Source organism: Myotis daubentonii, chromosome 15 (genome assembly GCF_963259705.1).
Source record: "Myotis daubentonii chromosome 15, mMyoDau2.1, whole genome shotgun sequence".
Taxonomy (NCBI): domain Eukaryota; kingdom Metazoa; phylum Chordata; class Mammalia; order Chiroptera; family Vespertilionidae; genus Myotis; species Myotis daubentonii.
In genome coordinates this window covers 38026841-38041511 of record NC_081854.1, presented here as the reverse complement: position 1 = coordinate 38041511, position 14671 = coordinate 38026841, and the positions used below count along the sequence as shown (strand labels likewise).

The window sequence follows — 14671 nt, the reverse complement described above, 5'->3', positions numbered from 1 at the left end:
TCATTTCCCCCAGAAGCCATGTGTTCATTCCCGAGCCTGCCTTTCGATGCCTTTTTCCCCCTCCCTGACTTGTGAATCTGTGATTTCAGTCCTCAGTCCCAAGGAGTATTTCCTGGTTCCCCAAGAGGCATCTCTTGTGCATTCTTGGAGTGTTGGCTTTACTAACTCATGATTTCTACTGTCATGTGAGGGCTTCCATTTCTCCGTGGTCCATAAGACATGTGAGGGCCCCTCATCAGTACCACTGATACTGGAGCCAATCACCCCTGACCACACTGATGTCTGTGCCCACCTTCTGGGGCTCCCAATAGTGCCGCACCCTAGGAGCTAGAGCGCAGGGATAACTTTTCTGGAAGCCTTAGTCCATGAGAGCCCCAGTGTTTCCCTGCCATCTTGGAGAGTGTGCACCCTGCCCCCAGGTTGTATCGCACTTGGCCATGTGGGCCCTAGAGCTGCTCGCGTGTCTCCCTGTTCTGAGGCCCCTCAGGTACACAGATAGCTGTCTATGGGAGTCATCTGGAAAATCTGTCTTTCAGACAATTGCTGTCCTCCCAATTTCCTGCCCTTTCAAAAGGGGTATACCTCCCTGCAAAGCCAGCAAGCACGTCATCCTATGGAATGTGACCCAGAGCGGGTGCTCTCAGTTCAACAACCTGAATTCCAGATTTCAGCTGCAGTTGCAACCATTACAGCAAGTGACTAAAACTCCTCTGGCGGCTGTCAGAGGGGAGTGGGATAGAGGATAGTGGGATACAGGAAGACCAGCCGAGCCGTGGTTGGAGGAAAGTCCCAGGCCCTTGTAAAGAACTTTCCTGCAGAGAACTCTGCAAAATTGGAACTATAGGAGCCCAACCCCTGGTCTGACACCCTTAGGGCCAGATAGCTGTGTTTCAGAGGTTTTCAGATTTTTGGAAGGTGATATGCTGCATATTCTGTGCATTACACAGTTGGGCAAACATATAGCCTAGGGCACGGCCTGAGGGTTCTTTTGGTAATTACAGTTTTATTGGTACACAGCTACCCCCCTTTGTTCACATGGTATCTATGGTTACTTTCAGCTACAGGGGCAGAGCTGAGTATGCAAGACACTGCCGAATGCCCACAAATCCTGAAATATTTACTATCTGGCTCTCTATAGCAAGTTTGCTAAACCTTGTGTGATGTAACACCCTGGGGGCAGCACCTTGTGATTAAACACATGAATATCTCTGTGTCAGAATGAATGGATCCTCACACTCAGTGAGATAAGTAACTCCGTCAGCTCTGTGTAGCTTTGGCTACCAAATGGTTTTTGAAAAAACTGTCCATGTTCAGAACTTTGGCGGCTTCATAAGGTCCTTTTCTGCTCTGACACTGTGAGTGGATGCACAAGGCAGCAGGATGGGCTGCTTATGTGTGCCTCCTTTTGTTATTGGTAAAATCACACTTGTCATGTCTTCAGCCTTTTGCTTTGAGTCCAGATTATTGCCTTCAGGCTGGGGCCCTGGGGCTTCCCTTGTACCCTGGCTGGGGTGGAGCTGGCAGCATATGACTCCCTGTTTATTTGTTTTTATATTATTTTATTTTTGTAGATGTAATTCCTTATTCAATTGGGCCACTACACAGATAGATAGAAAGTACAGGGACTTCCCCCCCCCCCCCCCCCGCCCCACACACACATCCTAGTGCAAATCAAAAGAACAATATCAGATCGTTCAAGGCCTGTCAGTGGATGTGGTAACCGCCCTATGCATGTTGTGTGTCCTGCGTGGCTGGCTTCCACATCGTTCCTGAAGCTGACCTGTCAGTGTCAATCTTTTGAATTCAGGGAAGCATGTGAGGCTTTGTGCCAGATGGAACAGAGGTGCATGGCAGATGAAGCCCCCTCCCATAGTGCAATTCCAGGGACACCTCGATGCTAAGGCTGGATGAGGCAGGGTTGGGGTATCCACAGCAGACTCCACTGTGAAGTATTTCATGTACACCCCAGAAATATTGGCATAGATGTCTTTTAATTGCATTCTTAGCTTTTTCTTTTTCATAGCTCTTTGTGATGTTCAATTTAATCAGTCAGCATGTTTACTAATCCCTTGCTCTGGGCTGGGTGTTGTACACAGTTCTGCCCTAATCTTGCTGGAAGGTGAGGCTAATGCATTGGCAGTTCAGCAATAGGGAGTGTGTGCTGAATTCGGGTATTCTCGTGTGTGATTCTAGTTGTAAAGTCATTTTTACATGTTTTAGACCTGTAGTTAAATTTAAGTATTGGGATGTCAACCATTTTTGGAAGATTATAGGCTAAAGTATATTACATAAACATGGCAGGGACTTCACACTTCTTGTGTACCCTGCTCTTCTCTAGAATGGGCTCATGAGAGATCCCAAGCTCCTGGCTCAGACCCCAGTCCTCTGAGTCCTGGGCCACATCTTCTCTTTTCCTCCTGTTCCAGGACTTGATACATAGTAGTTTCAAAAATATGTGTGAGGCCTGGCCAGGTGGCTCAGCCAGTTGGAGCATCATCCAGTACACCAAAAGGTTGCCGGTTCGATTCCTGATCAGAGAACATACCTGGGTTGCGGGTGTGATCCCTGGTTGGGTGTGTACAGGAGGCAGCTGATCAACATTTCTCACATTGATGTTTCTCTTTCCCCCTTTCTCTCTCTTTAAAAGCAATGAAAGCATGTCCTTGGCTGAAGATATATATGTGTGTGAAAGGAAACAAGGAAGGGAAGGAGTAAATGCGATATTAGGAAAGCAGTAGGTTAAATCTTCTTCAAGAAAATGACATTAGTGAGCTTCCTCAGCCCCATCTAGATTCTTCTACCCTCTGTCTCATGGCCTCCGTGGCCTCCCAAAGCTGGTATGAGAGTTGTTCTCTGCTTTCTCCAGGTGTGTGCACACACGCTTATGCGTGCATATGTACTCACGTGCACATAGCTTTTTTTAAAAGGTATGGGAGCAAGTAGAATTTTATCTGATGTTTGTTTTGTTTAAACAAGGGACACATTTAAGATAGTGAACACCATCTGAGAAGAGACAAAATCCGGCTGGATGATCTAGGCACCCTTGCCAGACTTTTTTAACATGTCCGCTGCCAGATAAACAGTCTGGCCACTTTGTTCAGTTCTCCCAGCTGACTGGTCAGTTTCGTTTAAAACGTGTTCAGACTTGTGGCTTTGCCTATTGGCCCAATTACTGCATGGAATTGATCTGGTTACAGTATTGAGGAAGCTCAGTGCAGGGACTTGGCGTGAACACAGGTGGCGCAAGTGAGCAGCTACATGAAGAAGCCCCATGGATTTCTGGGGGTTGTGTCCTGTCTCTTCTGAGGTGGGCAGGAGAGAATCCTTAAGATGTGTTCCAGTGTCCCTGACTTCACACACCTTGCACTTAGACACTTTGCATCCCCACTGGGAAAACACTGAATCAGTTCTCATGTTGGACCTTGTATTAGTTTCCCAGAGCAGCCCAACAAAGTACCACAGAGTGGGTGGCTTAAATCACAAAAAATATTCTCAGCTCTGGAGGCTGGAAGTCTGAGATCACAGCGTCAGAGGGCGGGGTTCCTTTGAGGCCTCTCCTCGCCTGCAGATGGCCACCTTCTTCCTGTGTCCTCACATGCTCTTCTCGCTGTGTCTGTGTTCTGTCACCTTTCCTGTAAGGACACCGGCTGGATTAGGGCCCACCTGATGACCTCATTTTACCTTATTTACCTCTTTCAAAGCCCTGTCTCCAAATGCAGTCCTATTCTGAGGAACTAGAGGTTAGGACTTCAACATAAGAGTTTTGGAGGGACAGAGTTCAGCCCACTACAGACCTCTTCTTGGACAGAGTCAGTGTTTAGTGCAGGAAACAAACATAGAATTTCTTTAATCCTTATCTTGTGTATAAGACTCGTGAGAGCCCCATGGCCCCTCCCCCCCAAGATAGAACTGAGAGGGAGAGGAGAAAGTCTGGAGTCCCTTCCCCGTGACCTGCATTGGTTCATGATCCAACACTCACATGATAAGCTTTTTCACTGGTGTCGCAGATGTGCCCCGTGTGGATCTTCCCCAAGTGAGAGGCCTGGAGCTGGAGAAGCACACACCCTCAGGGTTACTGCAGGTGCAGGGGCCTCATTCAGGCGACTGTCCCTCTTTGTTTAGGTAAATATAAGCAGAACAGGGCACACACTTCACATGTCTATCTCAATAAATTTGCACACGCCCACACGCATGAGTAACCCTCATTAGTACACAGGATCCTTCTAGTACTCCAGCAACCCTCCTGTGTCCCCTTCCAGCCACTGCTGCTGTATAATTTCTAACCTCAGTTGTGTGGTTCAATGTGTAAATATAAAAGCAAAGAGAGACCATGGTTACAGTAGAAAAATCGTGTGCCTCACCTTTATCTGGATTCCATTAGACCCCACTCTGCTCCTGATTAACCCTAGCACACTGGAAAGGCAGATGGAGCTCTCCCCTCAGCTTCCTCTTTTGTCAAATGGTAGGGAGACACTCTCTAGTTAATAATGAACTTAGAAAACCTAGGAAAGTGTTAGGCACACAGCTGATCAAGAGGGTATACGTATTGGCTAATGGTAAAAAGGACAAATAAAGACCATTATGTATACCTTTCACTCTGGTGTGAAATAGAAGGAACTGGCCTAACCAGGAAACATCGGGCTGTTTAAATAGGGTACTTAGGAGGGGTGGTTGCTAAGGTGCTGAAGGAGACAGGCAGAGAGCTTTCTGCTAAGAACCTGTTTATTGCCTGGATTTGGAATCTCTGGGGAGCACCTCCAGTCAATCTGGGTGCTCTGTGTTTTACAAGTTGGCTGCGGGCAGCCTTGTGTAGAACTTCCTATATCAATGGGAAGGAGCCATATCAATGGGAACTTGGCACTCTCAGGGCTCAAGCTTGGTCCCTGGAAGGGAGAGAGTAGCTGCATCCACAGCAGAGGTGCCTTTCCCATCCTCTCTAGACGAGACTAGACATTGGGCAGTGTGGGCAGTTTCCTGTTCCCTGTCACCCATGTCTCAGAAGCTTGTGTTCTGACACGTTCACATTGGTCACATTTTAATATGTAGTGGTGTATTTCTTGCGTCTTGATTCACTTGTACTGCACAAGAATTGATTTTTAAGAAATATATTTAGAATTTTTTGCACACTCTTACATTGGCTAAATCCATATTTGCATAGAAATAATCTGTAGTGAGCTCTACTTGCAACTGTGTCAAATTTAGAAACATCACTACTGTAGAGACATGCTTTTGTATATGGATTTTCCCCTAAGTTTATTTCTTTTTTCATTTGTCATGTCGGGGTCACTGCACACTGCATTTATTTCATTGGGATTTTGTTTTGAGCATTTATTTGCCCAGGCTCTGTTTCTGTATATTAAAACGTCTCACCATATTTTATTTTATTACAATGCAATTTCAAAATAAAGTAATTCCACTCAAAAGTTACTTAAAAACTCCTTCTTGTGAAGGTTAAGCATGCGGTAAAGCCTTTTACCTCCTATCTCTTCCTCCATTCCCCTCTTGCTCCACAATGTATCTTTGAAGATGCTAGGTTTTAATAGTCAGGGCAGAGTACAGAAACCAGATGGTTTTAACTCACACCTGTGAAAGTTCTGGGGTTTGGAAAAACATTAAAGTTAATGGCCAGAGTAGGCCTGCCAAGCTCAGTGGGATTTTACTTACCTGGCATCTCATTCTGGTTAACTGAACTTTCCAGTTAACTGATGGTTACCTTTGTTCATGTCCCCTCCTGCCCCCCCTCACCACCACTCAAGTCCTTCTTGTATGGAATTTGCTTCACTTTCTCCCTCATCTCCTTTCTCTCCTTTTCTCAACTTCTCCCCTTTCTCTCCTTCATCTGTCCGGTAAACGAATGCCTCTTTCCTTCCTGGTGTTGCTTATTCTTTTCCTCCTTCAGCTTCCATTTCTTCTACCCCAGACATGTTCCTGTTTTTCTTATGTTGGGAGGCCTCTGAACTTAGCCTTTATTGGCCGGCATATAGCATTCGATTACTCACTGTCCTCCTTGAACTCTGTGTTGTTCTGGGCTGAGAACCCAGGCCTTTGAACCTGCCTTGCCTTTTCTTGATACTTCCATGCTCCCCATGTCCATGTTCATTGTTGCACCAGTTGAAGGAGGTATTGGGTTGCCCGGTTGTCAGCTACTAAAGTGTAACTGTACATTTTAAGCGTTCCTGCATTTTATTACATAATATCTGGCAACAGGTGCTTCTAGGAAAACCTTGAAAAACTCTGATTATTTAGAAAAACTATGGGGCTCTTTCTTTTTTTTTTCTTTCCACCCTCCTTTGCACCTGCACCTAGATTCTAAGCTCAGACATAAATGAAGTAATTCTGTCCATACTGTGATGACATTTTCTTGAGACATGAACCTCTGTATTTTCTTCCGCTGATTGGCAGATGGATCCTAAGGTGGGCCCAATGACTCCACCTTCTTGCGTCCACAGCCTGGTGTGATCCCGCCTCCCATTAAATGTGGGCAGACCTGTGACTTGCTTCTCACCAACAGAAGATGAAAAAGATGATGGGATGTCACCTCCTCGATTAGGCTACATTATGTGACCAAGTAAAGAGATCTTGCAGATATAATTAAGGTCCCAATTCAGTTGATTTTAAGTTAATCAGAAGGGAGATCATTTTGGGTGGGCCTGACTTACGTAAAAAACCCTTGAAGAGGCACCGAGGTCAGAGATATTCCCCATTGGTGGCATTAGAGAAGTAAGCTGCCGTATTGTGAGAGGGCCACATGACACTACTACAGAAGGCATGTAGGAGCTGAGCGTGGCCCAAAATGGACAGCAAGGAAATGGGGTGTCAGTCCTACAACCTCAAGGAAATACATCCTGCCAACAACCTGAAGGAGTTAAAGATGATTGAATATCCCAGCTAAGCCTCTGGTGATACCACAGCCCAACTGTTATCTGGATGTCAGCCTGGCTGAGAACCCAGCTAAGCCATGCCCACACTTCTGACCCAAGGAAACCATAACATAATAACGGTGTTGTTTTCAGAGGCTAAGTTTGTGATAATTTGTTACACAGCAATTTAAAATGAATGCATTCTTTAATATTCTCTGCTCAGCGAGTTCTGAGTTATTCACCAGAACCCGGAGGACAGCCTAGAAAGATTATTACACCATTAGAGATATTTATTTTGTAGAAAACCCTATTTTTTTGTGACTTTCAACTACGAATAAAGAGGAAAATAATATATAATCCTGGGCTTCATATGGATATTTAGACACACGTCCACTTCCAGAGTCACACACATATTCTGAGACGTCAGGAACAGCTCACGTACCACAATGCGGCACTGTCTTTCCTCCAGACGTCACCTTGCGACTCATGGAGGAAAAAACGAGGTGACTTCATGGTACAGGTCTCGCCGTCCACTTATAAATGAGGAGAGTAAGAACCACATCGTCTTACAAGTAGAAGTCAATATAAGTCCTCCGTCTTGAATCGCATTGACCTGAGAGGTCATATGATTTCCATTCGATCACAGAGCAACCCAAGGGCAGAAGTGAAATTGGAATTTCACTTTTGAATTTCTGAAACCTTTTTAAAAATATACTTAATCTTGGAATCTGGAATTTTGTTTTTGTGGGGGTGGGGGTGGTTGTTGTTTTTATTTTCTTTTTTATTTTCTTTTATTTTTGCCTGGAACCGTCTTTCCCTTTGAAAACCCCCTTTGTGCCACAGCCCTATTTTCTGAAGGGGAGTTATATCTAAAGTGTTCACTACCTTCCATGCTCACCCAACCCTAAATAATTGTCTGCATGTGCCTTTTATTGTCACCTCTGAAACAAGATGAAGAAACCAAGGGTTTGCTTTAGAACGCATTAACTTCTTTATCACATTAATACTGACTCATATCTTATTTCCCACTTGCAGTAAGAAAACCATTCAAATCTTTCCCTCTCAGGACAATATCTTTAATAGCTTCTGTGTGTTTCCTATTTTTGGCTGTTTCTGTATAAACAGACTAATCTAATAGCATGCTGAACCATCTAACTTGGCAGAAATTCAGAAAATCACTCATTTCTATAGCAAGCTGGGATGCCAAGAAGGGGGGTGGAGCCCTCACTTTTATTGCAGAAAGATTTTTCTTAAAGTTGTCTTTCATGAACATAATATGTCTATCATTTGGAATTCTCTAGTACCCTGACTGGAAATTATTTATTGCAGAATGGCACAATGGTGAACAAGAAAGTATCATTCCCCATACAATTTCTGGCTTGAATTTGTTTGCCTAAAGGAACAGGATCTTTTGAACACAGTTTTAAATGCTGACATGGTTATGAAAGGTGGCATTCACCTCTAGGACATTTTCCATTGAACCTAAAGTGTGAGAACATCATGACCTCTTGCAAACCCTGGCTAGCGGCCTGGCCAGTCCAGAGTTCTGTGTGTATCACTAGAACACGAGTCTTTGGAAGGTGTTCTTGCTGATACCCCATACCTCCTTTGATTTGTTGCTACTTACACGTCATAGATCCCAACAGGTATAAGACCTGGCTCCCACTTCTAAGTTACTAAGCATCGCTGGAGAACATCACAAATCATTTCCTGACAAGTGAGCTTTATGAGGTCAGCTTCAATTCGACCCTTATTCTGGGGTGACCACGATCCCTGTCTGGACCCCATGGTTTGCTCATCCACTGGGGCTGGTGCACCTAGGACTTGCATGCCCTCTTCAAGGGTAACTGGGACCCTCAAGGTCCCTAGTCACAGAATCCCCAGTCCACCTCTAGAATGGCGTGTGCTTTTCTACATGCTATTCTTTTACTTTATTTATTTAGCATGTATATTTATTTTTTGAAACAGAATTTATGTTTTTTTGTTGTTGTTTGTTTGTTTGTTTTTAGGTTTACAATCAAATTGAGACAATGGTACACAGTTCCCATATACCTACACCCAGTTTCCCCTGTTATTAACATATTACAGTATTTGGTACATTTATTACAATTACAGAAACAATATTAATATATTATTATCAACTAAAGTCTATAGTTTATACACATTTCCTAGTTTTTACCTAAAGATCTTTTTCTGTTCCAGGATCCCATCCAGGATCCCACACTGTGTTTAGTTACATGTCTCCTTAGACTTCTCTGAGCTATGACCATTTCTCAGACTCCTTGTTTTTGATACTTTTGAGGAGGACTGGTTGGGGATTATGTAAGATTAGAGGCCTGGTTCACCAATTCATGTATGGGTGGGGTACCTTGGGGTATCCATTGGGGATTTGACCCCAGCTCCTGGTCCCAGGCTCACAGCCCCAGCTCATGCCCCCAGCCTCACAGCCCTGCAGCCTGCCTGGCACCCCGCCTTGGCCTGGTGCCGCCCACTCATCTGCTCCACCATCCACCTCAGGTCTTTGTCGGGGCCCATTGCTGCTGGCAGCGCCTCCACTGCTGCCTGCTGTCAGCACCTTTTCACCAACGCCACACCATGTTCTGCACCACCCCCTGGTGGTCAGCGCACATCATAGCGAGCTGTCGAACTCCGGGTCTCTCAGTGGAACTCCTGGTCGACCAACTGCCTGAGGGGACAATTTGCATATTAGGCTTTTATTATATAGGACTAGAGGCCCGGTGCACAAAAATTTGTGCACTCGGGGGGGGAGGGGGGGTCCCTCAGCCTGGCCTGTGCCCTCTAGCAGTCTGGGACCCCTTGGGAGATAACGACCTGCTGGCTTAGGCCTGCTCCCAGGTGGCAGAAGGCAGGCCCAATCCCTAGGTGCAGCCCCTGGTCGGGCTCAGAGCAGGGCCATTTGGGGAGTTGGGGCGCCGCCCCCTGTCACACTCAAGGCAGGGTCGATGGGGAGGTTGTGGAGCAACCCCCTGTCACACACAGAGCAGGGCCCATCAGGGGGGTTGGGGCTCTGTACCCTGTCACGCACAGAGCAGGGCGGATCAGGGGGTTGGGGTGCTGCCCTCTATCACCCACAGAGCAGGGCGGATCAGGGGGTTGGGGCGCCGCCACTCTCATACTCAGGGCAGGGCTGATGGGGAGGTTATGGCTCTACCCCGTCACACACAGAGCAGGGCCCGTGGGGGGGGGGGAGCTCCCCCCTATCAGGCACAGAGCAGGGTGGATAGGGAGGTTGTGGCCCCGCCCCCTGTCACACACAGAGCCGCAGGGCGATCAGGGGGTTTGGGCGCTGCCCCCTGTCACGCTGATTCCGGTGCCGGGAGGCCTCGCGGCTCCGCTGATCCCGGTGCTGGGAGGCATATTACCCTTTTACTATATAGGGTAGAGGCCTGGTGCACGGGTGGGGCCGGCTGGTTTGCCCTGAAGGGTGTTCTGGATCAGGGTGGGGGTCCCCACTGGGGTGCCTGGCCAGTCTGGGTGAGGGGCTGAGGGCTGTTTTCAGGCTGGGGGTGACTGAACTCCCAAACGCTCCTTTTTTCCTTTTTTTTTTTTTTTTTAATTCTGGGCCAGCTTTAGCTTGAGGCTTGGCTCCAGCTCTTAGGCCTCCGGCTGAAAGTAGGTTTCTGGCCTTTGCTTACAATGTTGCGAATCTGCTGGCTGAAGTTGGGTGTATTTGTTACAGAGTTTCTTAAACTGCCAGCTCAGAGGCAGCGGCAGGCGGGGAACGTTGGTTTCCTCCGTCACTGAGGCAACCAAGCCTCATGTTAGTTTCAAGCTGCCTGGCTGCCGGCCGCCATCTTGGCTGACAGTTAATTTGCATGTCTCGCTGATTAGCCAATGAAAAGGGTATCGGTCGTACGCCAATTACCATGTTTCTCTTTTATTAGATAGGATACCCCAGTAAGGAAATGTGTCTGGTTTGTTTTCATGATTAGACTGGGGTTGTGGGTTTTGGGCAAGAAGACATATAGGTGAAATGCCCTTCTCATCAAATCCTATCAAGGACAATGTTATCAACATGACATATTACTGTGAAATTGGCCTTTTTCACTGTAGTTACTCTTTTCCCATACATTCCATGCTGTTCTTTTTGGAGGAAAGTTCCTGTGTGCAGCCCCCACTTAAGGGGACTTATGCTCTCAACCCTTGTAAGCAGAGTGTCTGTCTACATGAACTCTTAGGAATTTTTCTGCATGCGGGATTTGTCTCTCCTCCCCCACTTATTTATTTCTATCTGTGTGGGCTCATGGATATTTACTTTCTACTTTGGGTTATTATCCAATACAACTTTACTTTATTTCCCAATGGTTTGGCCACCAGGGGCTCTTTCAGTTGACTCCCATGTTCTTTTGATGTATGGCTATCAGGGTAAGGTCCATTTTCATATCCTTTTGTGTTTTGTTAGTGTTCCTCCCCCTCCTCCTCCATCCCACACACATATGCTGCCCTGATTTCTTGTCTCTCAGTGGCACTGCTTTCGCCTTTATAAAACTCACACTAAAGCAGTTAGGAGTGTGGGTGAGTTTTCTCTCTCATTTAACATTTTTTAAAAAATATATTTTATTGATTTTTTACAGCGAGGAAGGGAGAGGGATAGAGAGTTACAAACATCGATGAGGGAGAAACATTGATCAGCTGCCTCATGCACACCCCCTACTGGGGATGTGCCTGCAACCAAGGTTACATGCCCTTGACGAGAATCAAACCTGGGACCCTTCAGTCTGCAGGCCGATGCTCTATCCGAGCCAAATCGGTTAGGGCTCTCATTTAACATTTTACTCTACATGATTTATGAGCCACATAGGCCACTCTCTTTCTTAATGTGTTTGTCACCATACCTCCCAGAGAGGATGAACCTTAGAATCTGTTTGACCACACAGCCAGGTTTCCAAGTCCCAAACAAGGCAGGCTGTCCAAAAGTAATCATCCAGCAAGAAGACCCGAATCCTAAAGCTGCCTCAGTCCCCAACGTGGGCATCTCAGTTTGACCTCTGTCCTCTCTGCACCCTAATTTATTCATCTTCATAGTGAAGGGTTTGCCTGGCTGGTCCCCAAGACTCCTTCAAATTCTGATGTTCTATGATTTTTCAAGTCTTTGAGTAATCACTCACGATGCCAAAAAGAAGTCACCAAGGAAACCTCAGGTATTCTGTTGATTATTTTGGTAAAAATCAATAGAGAGAAATAAGAGAAAGAGCCAGAACTGAACTCATAAAAAGAAAGAAGAAGAATGAATGTGGAGTAGGAATTGGGGAAAGAAGAATGGTTAACAGGGACAAGGAATAAATAATGCCAATCCCTATGAAAAGTCTGGAACAAATGATTAAATAGATAATGTCTGAAGTTTTAGGAAAGAAAGCGGGGATATGAAGCAAGAACATGACTGTCAACTCTTCTAACTCTATTTGACTTTCAAAAAGTTTACCGGACGGGTAAAAGGTATGAAGGCGAGTATATGGCTATTTCAGACATGTTGGGCTTTGGCAAGAGTGGCCCCTTAGGCAGTGTTGACAAACATGTAGCATTCAGATCAAGGGAGGTAAATAGGATGAAGATGCAGGAAGCTCCAGTGTTTTGAAGGCCCTTCAAAGGACAGTGAATGGTGGTCCTACAGTGGAACGAGCTTCCACATGAAGGACCTGTGCCCTTTGTGGAAATGTAAAGCAAAGGCTGATGCTTGACACCAGTCATGGTGGCCGGCTAAAGAATGCCACTTTGGGTAGAGGTGCTGCTGGATATGCACTAGGACTTCTTCCTTCTGTCCAATTCTGTGCTAATGTTTCCTGTGCGTTCTCTCTCTCCTCATTTTGGTGATTCAGAATCCCAGCCCCCATCAGAAGCTTCTCTGTTTGCTTAAAATACAGATTCCCGGGGCCTGTGTGGACACCAATACACACTCGGTCCAGTGGTTGGGAGGGAGTGTGGGTGCCAAGGATCTGCATTTCTGTCTAGCTCCCCCGGTGGTTCTGATGCACACTCAGAGCCCAGAAGCACCCTCTAAGAGGATTGCCAAATACTTAAGAATAAGAACCATATTTTCCTCCTTTTTTGTATTCCTCTCCATACAAGGATAATTACACAGAATAAGCACAGAAATGCTTGTCGATGGATTTTTTCCAGTATTTTTTTTTATATTTCTTTGTCTGGAACTTTGCAAAATAAACACCAGGTCACCCCATGCTTTGGAGTAGCATGCTAGAATGGAATTTCACTGTTTTCAGTTGGGGGTCAATTTATTGGTTTCAAATGAATTATGAAAGGAAGAGGCTGTATCCTTGGAAAAGTATGAATGACAATGCTGAGGACTAGCCAGGCGCTTCCCTTCCAGCTGGTTCCCTGAGGGTTTAAGAGGCCGGCTGTTTTGCACCTCCCATTGGTGATGGTTTGAGACCCTCCTCATCTTGCATGTACTAGTTTCTTGCATATAGGGGTATATATAGTGGATGCTTCCATTCTATTTCATCTGCAGAATTACTTTCCACTCGGAAGTCTTTTGTATAAATTTTTCCTTGAACCCATTCCAAAAAGTGGATTTTTAACCCAATAGACCGTAACTTCAGTGTTTTATCGTGCATACATATTTCAAAATTTGAATGTAAGTAGATTAAGCAAAGTTAAAATAAAATAAAAACTTTTCAAAGGGCACCACTGCTTGCTTTTCCATGTTGGACTTTTCCCTTTGGGGTTCTTATGTCACTTAAAAGACTCTAAAACAGAAGTCTCTTTCATTTGTGTCTCAATGTCCCTCCTCCCCTCCCGCGCGCGCGCGCGCGCGCGCGCGCGCGCACACACACACACACACACACACACACACACACACACACACACAGTCTGGCCTTTCTTTGTCTCCTGGCAGCACACTTGGTAACAGTATGAGGAATTCTGAATCTGTGAGTTAGTGCTGTTTATAGCAGCGTGGTCAGTAAGATTCCTAACTGGCATCTTGCTCACCCTCTTGCCTCTCTTGAAATCCCTTCTTCAGGGGCAAGTTAGAGTCATTTCTCTAAAATAGAAATCTGATCTTGCCACCACCCTGTTCTCTACTCCCTGCTTAATCCCTTCACTGGCTTTCCATATCCCTTGGGATAAAAACCAAAATCCTTATCAGACCATGCAAGGCTCTGCCAATCTGCAACCTACTCTCACCTCTCCTTCTACCCTGTCGACCCTACCCCTGTCATAGGTCCTTTGCACAGGCTATTGGCTATGCCTGGAGTCCTCTTCCCCTCCTGCTTTAGCTATTGCGTTCCTTCTCACCCTTTAGAGTTCAACTGAATCATCACTTTCAAGAACTGGCGAAGTGACTTTGTCTTTCTAAAATGTGTTTTCTTCTATGCACACTGGGGTTAATACCTTCTTACTAGGATATTGTGGAAGAAAGTGAGGAATAAATTATATCATTCACTAAAGCATTCGACATGGTACTAGGTACACAATAGGTTATCATGTCTCAGCATTAGCAGTTATTACTGAGCCGGTCTGCAACTTCTACCCTTAAGTCCATCTCTTGGATTCTTCCACTCCTCATGCTGTGGATGTTATTTATGTATTTGGAGGGGGTGTGGGACTAGGTCAGACCAGGTCAAGAAAAGGAGAGGAAAAGGAGGGAGGTGTTGATATAACCACTGAAAGATGCTTCCTTCCCTCAACACTATGGTCTGAATGAATGTGCCCTGCTTCCCAAGTTCATGTGTTGAAATTCTGATTCCTAAAGATAATGGTATTTAATCCATCACCCAGGAGTCCTAATGAAGGATGGAGGGTAGACCTGGGTCTGGGCCACACTGCCTGAG

At 45.8% G+C, this 14671-nt stretch overlaps 1 protein-coding gene and 1 pseudogene across 1 annotated transcript in view; one reads left to right on the top strand and one right to left on the bottom strand.

The window, feature by feature from the left end:
• Positions 1-14671, top strand: part of WWOX (WW domain containing oxidoreductase) — a 930802-nt gene that overhangs the window by 432999 nt on the left and 483132 nt on the right. The gene's annotated exons all lie outside the window — the stretch shown is intronic.
• Positions 1570-1717, bottom strand: LOC132217676 (small nucleolar RNA SNORA31; annotated as a pseudogene).